We start from the raw sequence: 11,874 nt of genomic DNA, 5'->3' as shown, positions 1-11,874 counted from the left end.
TGTCGTGGAAAATCGTTTAATTATCTACACCTCATCAACTCTACATAAAACTGGCCAAAGCAAAGAAGAATCTGGCCTAGCAGTAAGTCTTCTGTATGAGACTCATATGCCTCATTATATACTTGTAGGACAATGGGAGTGTCAAGGGTTAGTGGGACAACTGCGAAGGAATGTGAGAACTACACAATAGGTTTAGGAGCAAAGTGCAATGCAACAGAAGGTATCCACCCCCCCCCCCCCACACACACACACACACAGCATGGAAATGGGACTATTTCAAGTAAAAGTTGACATCTGTATTAGATTAAACCTCCCACTAACAACATTGTTGGGGTGTTTGCATTGATCTGTCAGTGTAGTCATAGTGCATTGCCAATCCTGCATGGTCACTTCCAAAGCTGGTAGGATATGTAGCAAAAGTGAAGTGATCTAAGATGCTGTATCTCTCAATAGCACACTGGCAATATATCCCCCAGTGTGTTTTCTGGTTTTGTGTAAATACCTAACTGCCTTTGTAAAGTCTGAGAGTCCTAGAAAGGGACCTTTGTGTGTGGCCAGGGATTTGTCAACCATGGCACACTAGACACCAGACTGCTTAGATAAATGGATGGAGTGGAGGATGGGAGGATTTTTAGACCAAGAGAGAAAGGTTTGTGACGTCATTCTCCAGGCTAGGAAGACACAACAGCACAAGGGTTGCGGCAGGGTGAATGAGGCATGTTGTCATTTTATCCATTGTGAGGTGAACACATGCAGAAAGCAGCTGTTTGCAGAGAAAGAGAGAGGCCCCATCTGGCCGGACAAAAGGGGCCAAAGGGATGACACTGTGGAGAGAGTAAAATAATAAGGCTAGTATGTGAGCTAGGTAAATAAAAACAGTAGGTCAAACTTGTATCTCACAATTTGTCACTGTTGACGTTTTAAAGGTACGATATCATCCGCCATTTCAAACTGTTCAATTCAACCATTATTGACCCACAGCAGTACCCCAGTGTCTTGGAAAGGACAGTATTTTGAAAAACAGTATTCATAATTATTTTTTTTGATAATTAACCAATCCTATTAAGGATCAACATTAATTCACCATCTCAGTAATAGAGGATTTATATAACTACCTCGGTGCCGCCTCTTCATAAAAGGCTCCGAAGCAGAGGAATGGCCTCGACGCGATACAGGCAGATCGAGTGGTTGGGAGGTATCACATGCTGAGCTGGCTCCCCCCTTTTCCTCTCCCTGATGGGGTTTTGTCTAGATGGGATACAGTTTATGCTAAAATTGTATTTTCGTAGCAGACTAGGAGAATTAACGTAACAGGTTAGCATAATTAGGTTACTGTTCTCTAATATAAAATATGCATCCCTTCTAGACATGACTGCCTGCTAGAGCTGCTACTGCGGTGTAATGTAATACCTATGCCATATTAACTAAACCCTAGATCTTTCTCTCTGGACTTGTCCTCCGTTATACCTTTTCTCCCTCCAAAAAGCAGGCAGGCACTACCCACAAAACAAAGAATTTCAGCTGCATGTGGGCACTAGAAAGTGGAATTAGAGAACTGTTGTATAATGCTGGGAGGTGTTAGAGAGGGAAGGGTCCATTATATGAGGTGGTGAAGCCTGGTTGCTGGGTTTTGTCTCGAAGGGATACAGCTTTTAAGAACATACGCAGCAGGTTAGGAGAATTAACGTAGCAGGTTAGGAGAAATAGGTTAAGGATAGGAAAAGAGTTAGGGTTAGCTAAAATGAAAAAACTACTTTTGAAATTAATTTGACAAAAGCTATAGAGAAGAGTGGGATAAGTTGAGTCCTTTTTTACATTCAGCATCACTCTGTCAAGTGTAATATAATATTATTTCTAACAAAACAGTTGAAGTCGTAAGTTTACATACACCTTAGCCAAATACATTTAAACTCAGTTTTCACAACTCCTGACTTTTAATCCAAGTAAAAAATGCCCTGTCTTAGGTCAGTTAGGATCACCACTTTATTTTAAGAATGTGAAATGTCAGAATGATAGTAGAGAGTGATTTATTTCAGCTTTTATTTCTTTCATCACATTCCCAGTGGGTCAGAAGTTTACATACACTCAATTAGTATTTGGTAGCATTACCTTTAAATTGTTTAACTTGGGTCAAACATATCAGATAGCCTTCCACAAGCGTCCCACAATAAGTTGGGTGAATGTTGTTCCATTCCTCCTGACAGAACTGGTGTAACTAAGTCAGGTTTGTAGGCCTCCTTGTTCGCACACGCTTTTTCAGTTCTGCCCACAGATTTTCTATAGGATTGAGGTCAGGGCTTTGTGATGGCCATTCCAATACCTTTACTTTGTTGTCCTTAAGTCATTTTGTCCAAATTTTGGAAGTATGCTTGGGGTCATTATCCATTTGGAAGACCAATTGCAACCAAGCTTTAACTTCCTAACTGATGTCGTGAGATGTTTCTTCAATATATCCACATAATTTTTGTTCCTCGTGATGCCATCTATTTTGTGAAGTGCACCAGTCCCTCCTGCAGCAAAGCACTCCCACAACATGATGCTGCCACCCCCGTGCTTCACGGTTGGGATGGTGTTCTTCGGCTTGCAAGCCTCCCCCTTTTTCCTCCAAACATAACAATGGTCATTATGGCCAAATAGTTCTATTTTTGTTTCATCAGACCAGAAGACTTTTCTCCAATAAGTACGATCTTTGTCCCCATGTGCAGTTGCAAACCATAGTCTGTTTTTTTTTATGGCGGTTTCGGAGCAGTGGCTTCTTCCTTGCTGAGCAGCCTTTCAGGTTATGTTGATTTAGGACTTGTTTTACTGTGGATACAGATACTTTTGTACCTGTTTCCTCCAGCATCTTCACAAGGTCCTTTGCTATTGTTCTGGGATTGATTTGCACTTTTCACACCAAAGTACGTTCATCTCTAGGAGACAGAACACTTCTCCTTCCTGAGCGGTCTGATGGCTGCGTGATCCCATGGTGTTTATGCTTGCATACTATTGTTTGTACAGATGAATGTGGTACCTTCAAATCAAATCAAATCAAATGTATTTATATAGCCCTTCGTACATCAGCTGATATCTCAAAGTGCTGTACAGAAACCCAGCCTAAAACCCCAAACAGCAAGCAATGCAGGTGTAGAAGCACGGTGGCTAGGAAAAACTCCCTAGAAAGGCCAAAACCTAGGAAGAAACCTAGAGAGGAACCAGGCTATGTGGGGTGGTCAGTCCTCTTTTGGCTGTGCCGGGTGGAGATTATAACAGAACATGGCCAAGATGTTCAAATGTTCATAAATGACCAGCATGGTCGAATAATAATAAGGCAGAACAGTTGAAACTGGAGCAGCAGCATGGTCAGGTGGACTGGGGACAGCAAGGAGTCATCATGTCAGGTAGTCTTGGGGCATGGTCCTAGGGCTCAGGTCAGTTGAAACTGGAGCAGCAGCACGGCCAGGTGGACTGGGGACAGCAAGGAGTCATCATGTCAGGTAGTCCTGGGGCATGGTCCTAGGTCTCAGGTCCTCCGAGAGAGAGAAAGAAAGAGAGAAGGAGAGAATTAGAGAACGCACACTTAGATTCACACAGGACACCGAATAGGACAGGAGAAGTACTCCAGATATAACAAACTGACCCTAGCCCCCCGACACATAAACTACTGCAGCATAAATACTGGAGGCTGAGACAGGAGGGGTCAGGAGACACTGTGGCCCCATCCGAGGACACCCCCGTACAGGGCCAAACAGGAAGGATATAACCCCACCCACTTTGCCAAAGCACAGCCCCCACACCACTAGAGGGATATCTTCAACCACCAACTTACCATCCTGAGACAAGGCTGAGTATACAGGCTTCAGGCTTTTGGAAATTGCTCCCAAGGATGAACCAGACTTGTGGAGGTCTACAATTTTTTTTTTCTGAGGTCTTGGCTGGTTTCTTTTGATTTCCCATGATGTCAAGCAAAGAGTTTGAAGGTAGGCCTTGAAATACATCCACAGGTACACCTCTAATTGACTCTCAAATGATGGCAATTAGCCTATCAGAAGCTTCTAAAGCCATGACATCATTTTCCAAGCTGTTTAAAGGCACAGTCAACATAGTGTATGTAAACTTCTGACCCACTGGAATTGTGATACAGTGACTTATAAATTAAATAATCTGTCTGTAAACAATTGTTGGAAAAATGACTTGTGTCATCCACAAAGTAGATGTCCTAACCGACTTGCCAAAACTATAGTTTGTTAACAAGAAATTTGTGGAGTGGTTGAAAAATGAGTTTTAATGACTCCAACTTAAGTGTTTGTAAACTTCCGACTTCAACTGTACATATATTTCAGGATGATGTGTATCCCTGGAAATAATCCTAATGGTGTTCATGAAGAGGGAGGACGCACATTTTTTTTTTATGAGCACGGCCTTATTTCTATTACAGCATATTGGATGACTGTCATTCAATATTCCGTTCACCCAGCTCAATGTAACATCGATAGGTACTCAAATGTTACTATACCCATCATGAGGTTGCTACAACCTAACCTATGAAAAATTTGAGAAGAATTTGAGTAATCAAGGTGACAGACATTGACACATTCAATACCGCCTTGAACAATATTGCCTGCATCTGGCTGATCTAGGGTGTAATCATTAGTCCAACATTTCCAAACAATAGTTTCTATGGGACAAATTCAGGTATGTTTATCCCAGTTTCGTTCCGTTTAAGAAAATGTTTTCAACAGAATTTGCGAAATGAATAGACCCGTGATCGCACGCAAACACAGTTCACTTTCATAGCAACCAGATTGTTGCATAATTCCTTCTCGCATCTATGCCTTCTCCTCCTCTCACCTCTTCCCTTCACTTGTGAACTTCATTGCACAACAAATCAGCTGTCAGTGACCAGGCGAAAAAAACTTTCCAAGCCAAACCTTCATATCATAACTGCTACACACAGCCTACGTCGTTGTCAGCATATTAGCTAATGCCAAGTCAACAACATCTACTAGAACTAACGCGTTAGTAAACCCGCTACAATCATGCAGTACAGTGTACAATTAGCAAGCAGTTTAGCAGTTATATCGTCAGGTCCCGGTGGCAATAAATTAATAAAACCTTGACTTGGAAGAGTTCCAGTGTTGGATAGCCATAGCCAGCTAGGTAACATAGCATCTATCTATTTGAGCTGGGTGTTTGAGTAGGCTAAACTAGCTGGCTGCATTCTTGCTTCTCCTTAATTTTTTAAGAAATTAATTTGCTAAAAACTGTACAACTGTTGTTTTTCTATCTCATTGAGTCAACTACACACCACATTTTATGCACTGCAGTGCTAGCTAGCTGTAGTTTAAACTTTCAGTACTAGATTAATTCTCTGATCCTTTGAATGGGTGGACAACATGTCAGTTCATGCTTACAAGAGCACTGATAGGTTGTAGGACGTCCTCCGGAAGTTGCCATAATTACTGTGTAAGTCTATAGAAGGGGGTGAGAACCACTAGCCTCCTAGGTTTTGTATTGAAGTCAATGTACCCAGAGGAGAACAGAAATTAGTTGTCCTCCGGCTACACCACGGTGCTACCCCACAGAGTGCCGTGGAGGCTACTGTAGACCTTCATTACAAAACAGTGTTTTAATCAATTATTTGGTGACATGAATATATTTAGAAAAGTTTTATCTAAATATGATAACTTTTTTAATGTTTCACTATTTTTTATATTTTGAAATTCACTGAGGAGCATGGTCCTCCCCTTCCTCCTCTGATGAGCCTTCACTGAGTGTTAATGCTTACTTACAGGCCCCTCACAACAATGCAGAGGGAAAAAATGAGAAATAATAGAAAAATAATAACACAAGGAATAAATATGGCTTATGGCTTGGGGGTAGAAGCTGTTCAGGGTCCTGTTAGTTCCAGACTTGGTACGTCGGTGCCGCTGCGTGCGGTAGCATAGAGAACAGTCTATGACTTGGGTGGCTGGAGTCTTTGACCATTTTTAGAGCCTTCCTTGTTCAATTGATTCATTTTGGCTCAACTTATCCCCTATTGACATGACTTGGTTGCTATTGTACAGTAGACTGAGCCTAGGCTGCTGGTGTGGTGTGGGGGATTGTTAAAAGCTCTGCTGCTCAGCTCTCTCTTGCCAGGTTAAAATTGAGTAGCAGCACCACCACACATCTAATTTCACAGACATTTTAATTGAAGATAACTATGTTGTTATCCTAATCCTAGTAATTTATTTGTCTTTGTAATGTTGTTTAGCCACATCTTGTACATCATCAGCTTCTGCAAATACATGAACAGTGAATTCATAATATGGACCAGATCCCCAAGGATTTGTGTCTGCAGTGCATATTTCAGAACATGATTTCAGCATTCCACATGGGAGGGGGATGTCTTTAGGACAACATGTAACCTTTTAACAAGGCTAACACTCTTTTCATGCCACTTCCATACCGAAGTGACTTTTTTGTAGCAGGCTAGGAAAACACGACAGGTTAGGAAAATTAACGTAGAAGGTTAGGAGATTGAGGTTTAGGTTGGGAAAAGGGTTGTGGTTAGCGAAAATCACTTTGTATCAAAGTGGCGTGAAAAGAGTGTGTCCCGTTTTATCAAGGCCGCATTGTTTCTCAGCTGCTGATTGGACGTTCGATATTCACCCGGGATTACAGGTTGTACAATTGATGTGCGGAATGCTACATTTATAGCAGCAGGGTGTAACGTTTGTGTTCACTGTGAAACAGAAACGTTATCATCTGCGATGTGAACCTTGTACTATGCCCCACAATATGACAGATGTAGCGTCCATGTGAAACTGCGCGACAGCATTGTGTATGAACACAATTATTACATTTATATCTGTCGTATCCCTTCGTCAGCTGGTTGGCAGAACGTTGCAATTTTTGTTTCTTTATATATTTTTTTACAGGCCTACAGAATGGTCTATTTGTGAACACGAATAAATATCCCCCTCCAATAATACCACCACCCACCATATGCAGATGTTTTTGTCGGTCAGCCAACCTGATCAATATAAAAAAATGTTTTCCCTTTTTATAGTCTCTCAATTATGTTGTTTACTGTTGATGGTACAATGGGCTACTGTTATTTTCCAGTGCATAAAGTAACCTCAGAAATGCCTTGCTTGCCCACCTCATTTTCCAGTTTATAGCCAACTTAGACTTTTACTTCAGTACATTCCCAAAGAAAATAATGTACTTTTTACTCCATACATTTTCCCTATCATACACCCTATCATACTCGTTACAGTTTGAATGCTTAGTAGGACAGGAAAATGGTTATATTCCCTGGTCATCGCTACTGCCTCTGATCTGACAGACTCACTAAACACATGCTTCGTTTGTAAATTATGTCTGAGTAATTGGAGTGTTCCCCTGGCTATCCGTAAATTAAACAAAACAAGAAAACCGTGCCGTCTGGTTTGCTTAATATAAGGAATTTGTACTTTTTATATTTAAGTGCATTTGAGCAATTACATTTACTTTTGATACTTAAGTATATTTAAAACCAAATAGTTTTAGACTTTTACTCAAGTAGGATTTTACTGGGTGACTTTCACTTTTACTGGAGACATTTTCTATTACAGTGTCTTTACTTTTACTTAAGTATGACAATTGGATACTTTTTCCACCACTGTGTATAGCCTACCAATAGCTATTTATTTCAAGCGGTGTAGTTTACCTCCTTAAGTAATGTGAAAGGATTGGGTCAGTGAAATACCCCCATGCACAGTAACACAACAATGTTGCTTTCTTTATGTCCCACATATTAGGCAAATCTTTCCTGCTACATAACCTAATCCTGTCTTTATCTCAAACCAGCTCATTTATGTGCTGGTATGAAGCAGCAAATCACCTCAGATTGTTTTTTGCCAAGTTGTTTGGTATAGGATGGCTTTGTGTGACCTGTATTTTCCTTTTCACTTCTTTGTAGGTTTCCTGTTTGGGTGTCTTTCTAATCCTTGCAGTACCCAGGTACTGTATCATCTTACATGTGGCCTAAAGTGGGTCATATACATGTAGGAATACACAGAATCTATGCTAACACTTTCAATGAGGTCTTCCATGCGGGTAGAGAGACCCCACCCCACACACTTCCTGTATATCTCTCCCCTGAAACCTTGTAGGGATAAAGATGGATGATGGGAGGAGAAAGCTGGCACAGTAGCTGGAAAGGCTTTTTATCAATGAGGGAGGCTATAAAAAGATGAGCTGCCCCTAGGGGAAGCCCACTCTCTCTGCTACAGTTGTGTGTGAATGCAGCCCTGACTGAAGCATTCAACACATCATCAGAGAGGACAACGTTATGTTTTACTAAATCTATGTGTTTTCTAGCTTCTTTAGAACATCATCTCTGGGTCTTGCTCAGTCTTGCTGGTACTGCTTTGTGTATATGTACAGTGCAGTAAGAAAATATTCAGACCCCTTGACTTTTTCCAAATTTTATTACGTTACAGCCTTATTCTGAAATAAAAAATGTTCTTCGTCAATTTACACATGAAACCCGATAATGACAAAGCAAAAACAGGTTTTTAGAATTTTTTGCAAATGTATATATATAAAAAAAGAAATATCACATTTACATTATTATTCAGACCCTTTACTCAGTACTTTGTTGAAGCACCTTTGGCAGCGATTACAGCCTTGAGTCTTCTTGGGTATGATGCCACAAGCTTGGCACACCTGTATTTGGGGAGTTTCTCCCATTCTCTGCAGATCCTTTCAAACTCTTTCAGGTTGGATGGGAGCATCGCACAGCTTTTGTCAGGCCTCTCCAGAGATGTTTGATTGGGTTCAAGTCCGGGCTCTGGCTGGGCCACTCAAGAACATTCAGAGACTTGTCCCGAAGCCACTCTTGTCTTGGCTGTGTGCTTGGGGTCCTTGTTCTGTTGGAATGTAAACTCTTGCCCCAGTCTGAGGTCCTGAGCGCTGTGGAGCAGGTTTTGATCAAGGATCTCTCTGTACTTTTTCTCTGTATATTTCCCTCAATCCTGACAAGTCTCCCAGTCCCTGCCCCTGAAAAACATCCCCACAGCATGATGCTGCCACCACCATGCTTCACCGTAGGAATGGTGCCAGGTTTCCTCCAGATGTGATGCTTGGCATTCAGGCCAAAGAGTTCAATCTTGGTTTTATCAGACCAGAGAATCTTAGCTAAATGTAGAAGGCTAATGTTAACTAGCTAACATTTCCAATGAATGGAAGTTAGCCTAGCAAGCATTTTAGCCAGTTAGCCCTGGACAACAAAAAATAGAAGCGTGTACGTATGAGTGAAAGACCGTTTTGTGAACGTGAAAGAGAAGATGATGGCATTGGCGTTTCTGTTCAAGTAGGGTGAGTCAACATGTTTTTCTACTTGCATGAATGTGCACACACACACACTCACGCACACACATCATATTTAGTTTACATTGATTGGACTAAATTGTTTTTGTTATCTTGCAGTTGTCACTGTATTAGACTAAGCAGAGGAGATTTGATGATGTTGAAGTTGAAATGGTGCTGGAATAGTGGAGGCAGCTCCTGTTTTCTTTGCGACTTGCGGTAAATATCTGTGGTTCTAAATCAATAGTTGTTTAGTTGTCCAAAAATGTTAGAAACATTAACTTGCTTGACCATGCTGTAAGTCATGTAACTGTCTGTTACTGTACATACAATATGCTTTGTGGCCTTCACTGGACAGAGGTTTTTGTGATAAAACAAAGGTGTGTTTATTTATTTATTTATTTTACCTTTATTTAACCAGGTAGGCAAGTTGAGAACAAGTTCTCATTTACAATTGCGACCTGGCCAAGATAAAGCAAAGCAGTTCGACAGATACAACGACACAGAGTTACACATGGAGTAAAACAAACATACAGTCAATAATACAGTATAAACAAGTCTATATACAATGTGAGCAAATGAGGTGAGAAGGGAGGTAAAGGCAAAAAAGGCCATGGTGGCAAGGTAAATACAATATAGCAAGTAAAACACTGGAATGGTAGTTTTGCAATGGAAGAATGTGCAAAGTAGAAATAAAAATAATGGGGTGCAAAGGAGCAAAATAAATAAATAAATTAAATACAGTTGGGAAAGAGGTAGTTGTTTGGGCTAAATTATAGGTAGGCTATGTACAGGTGCAGTAATCTGTGAGCTGCTCTGACAGTTGGTGCTTAAAGCTAGTGAGGGAGATAAGTGTTTCCAGTTTCAGAGATTTTTGTTGTTCGTTCCAGTCATTGGCAGCAGAGAACTGGAAAGAGAGGCGGCCAAAGAAATAATTGATTTTGGGGGTGACTAGAGAGATATACCTGCTGGAGCGTGTGCTACAGGTGGGAGATGCTATGGTGACCAGCGAGCTGAGATAAGGGGGGACTTTACCTAGCAGGGTCTTGTAGATGACATGGAGCCAGTGGGTTTGGCGACGAGTATGAAGCGAGGGCCAGCCAACGAGAGCGTACAGGTCGCAATGGTGGGTAGTATATGGGGCTTTGGTGACAAAACGGATTGCACTGTGATAGACTGCATCCAATTTGTTGAGTAGGGTATTGGAGGCTATTTTGTAAATGACATCGCCAAAGTCGAGGATTGGTAGGATGGTCAGTTTTACAAGGGTATGTTTGGCAGCATGAGTGAAGGATGCTTTGTTGCGAAATAGGAAGCCAATTCTAGATTTAACTTTGGATTGGAGATGTTTGATATGGGTCTGGAAGGAGAGTTTACAGTCTAACCAGACACCTAAGTATTTGTAGTTGTCCACGTATTCTAAGTCAGAGCCGTCCAGAGTAGTGATGTTGGACAGGCGGGTAGGTGCAGGTAGCGATCGGTTGAAGAGCATGCATTTAGTTTTACTTGTATTTAAGTGTGTGTGTGGGGGGCTTGGCTTCCCCAGTGATTTTATCCACGCACCGCTACTATTAGGAAGTCCCACCCAGTTGACTACTTCTAAATAATAGTAAAATCCTCAATGGCGCTTCCCATGCTAAAACTGGCTTTTGGGCACTAGATTCCTCTATCTCTACGGGAATAGCCAATACCCGTCCTGCACCTGGCCCAACAAGTCTGACTGCGTGAAGAGCACTGGGAGTCTTCCTTTCACACTAGCAGAGAGTGACCTGTCGATGTGGCAAAGGTGCTGGTCAAACGCTATGGTTTGATTTTGGCGCAGCCGCGTCAGTCACCCTTCCCTTATCCACTCTCCAGTCTGGATGTAAAAAGTTAGATTCAGCTTGTTCTGCCTCTGATTCCAAGGCCTTGACAGCAGCTGGTGACTCAGCGAGGGGGTTGAACTGGGCCGAACCCAATTCAAGGTGTGTTGCAGTCAGCTTTATCAGCAGGTAAGGGAGTTTGGGTGTGTATTCAAGTGCCTCAATGCTAAGTGTGCCCCTCCCATTGATGACTCAACGGGAGGGAGGGAACAGATAGCAGGAGGAGCAGATTAACCTGACCAACTTAATCAGATAGCATGAAACAGCTAGGCCTTATCTACAAGGTTATATGTTTGTTGTATTTGAATTCTCATTCATTGGTGGGACACATGCTATGCTACCTATCATAGGTTACTTTAGAAACCTTTTGTGTACCGTGGATAACATTTAGAGCCTAGTGAGTTAGCTGAGCTGTGACATAGCATGGTTGACATGGAATCTGGGAAATGCTAATACCCTAGTCCAAAGAGACAAAGTTCAGACAGAAAGAATGCCACTGAGAGTAAAGTGTTAACTTCCTTATGTATCTATTAATGGTTTAAGTATTGTCATTTGATGCTGATAATTGTTTTATTCATATTGCTAACATCTTTGTCTATCTTGAATGCAGCAGTTCATCTCCACTGCAAATATAAGTCCTCTCTGATACATACGGCCACCCACAGTCTTACAAAGAGCCATTGAAGTCAACAGA

Source organism: Oncorhynchus mykiss, chromosome 25 (genome assembly GCF_057628025.1).
Source record: "Oncorhynchus mykiss isolate SJ-2025 chromosome 25, ASM5762802v1, whole genome shotgun sequence".
Lineage (NCBI taxonomy): Eukaryota > Metazoa > Chordata > Actinopteri > Salmoniformes > Salmonidae > Oncorhynchus > Oncorhynchus mykiss.
This window is presented reverse-complemented; position numbering follows the sequence as displayed.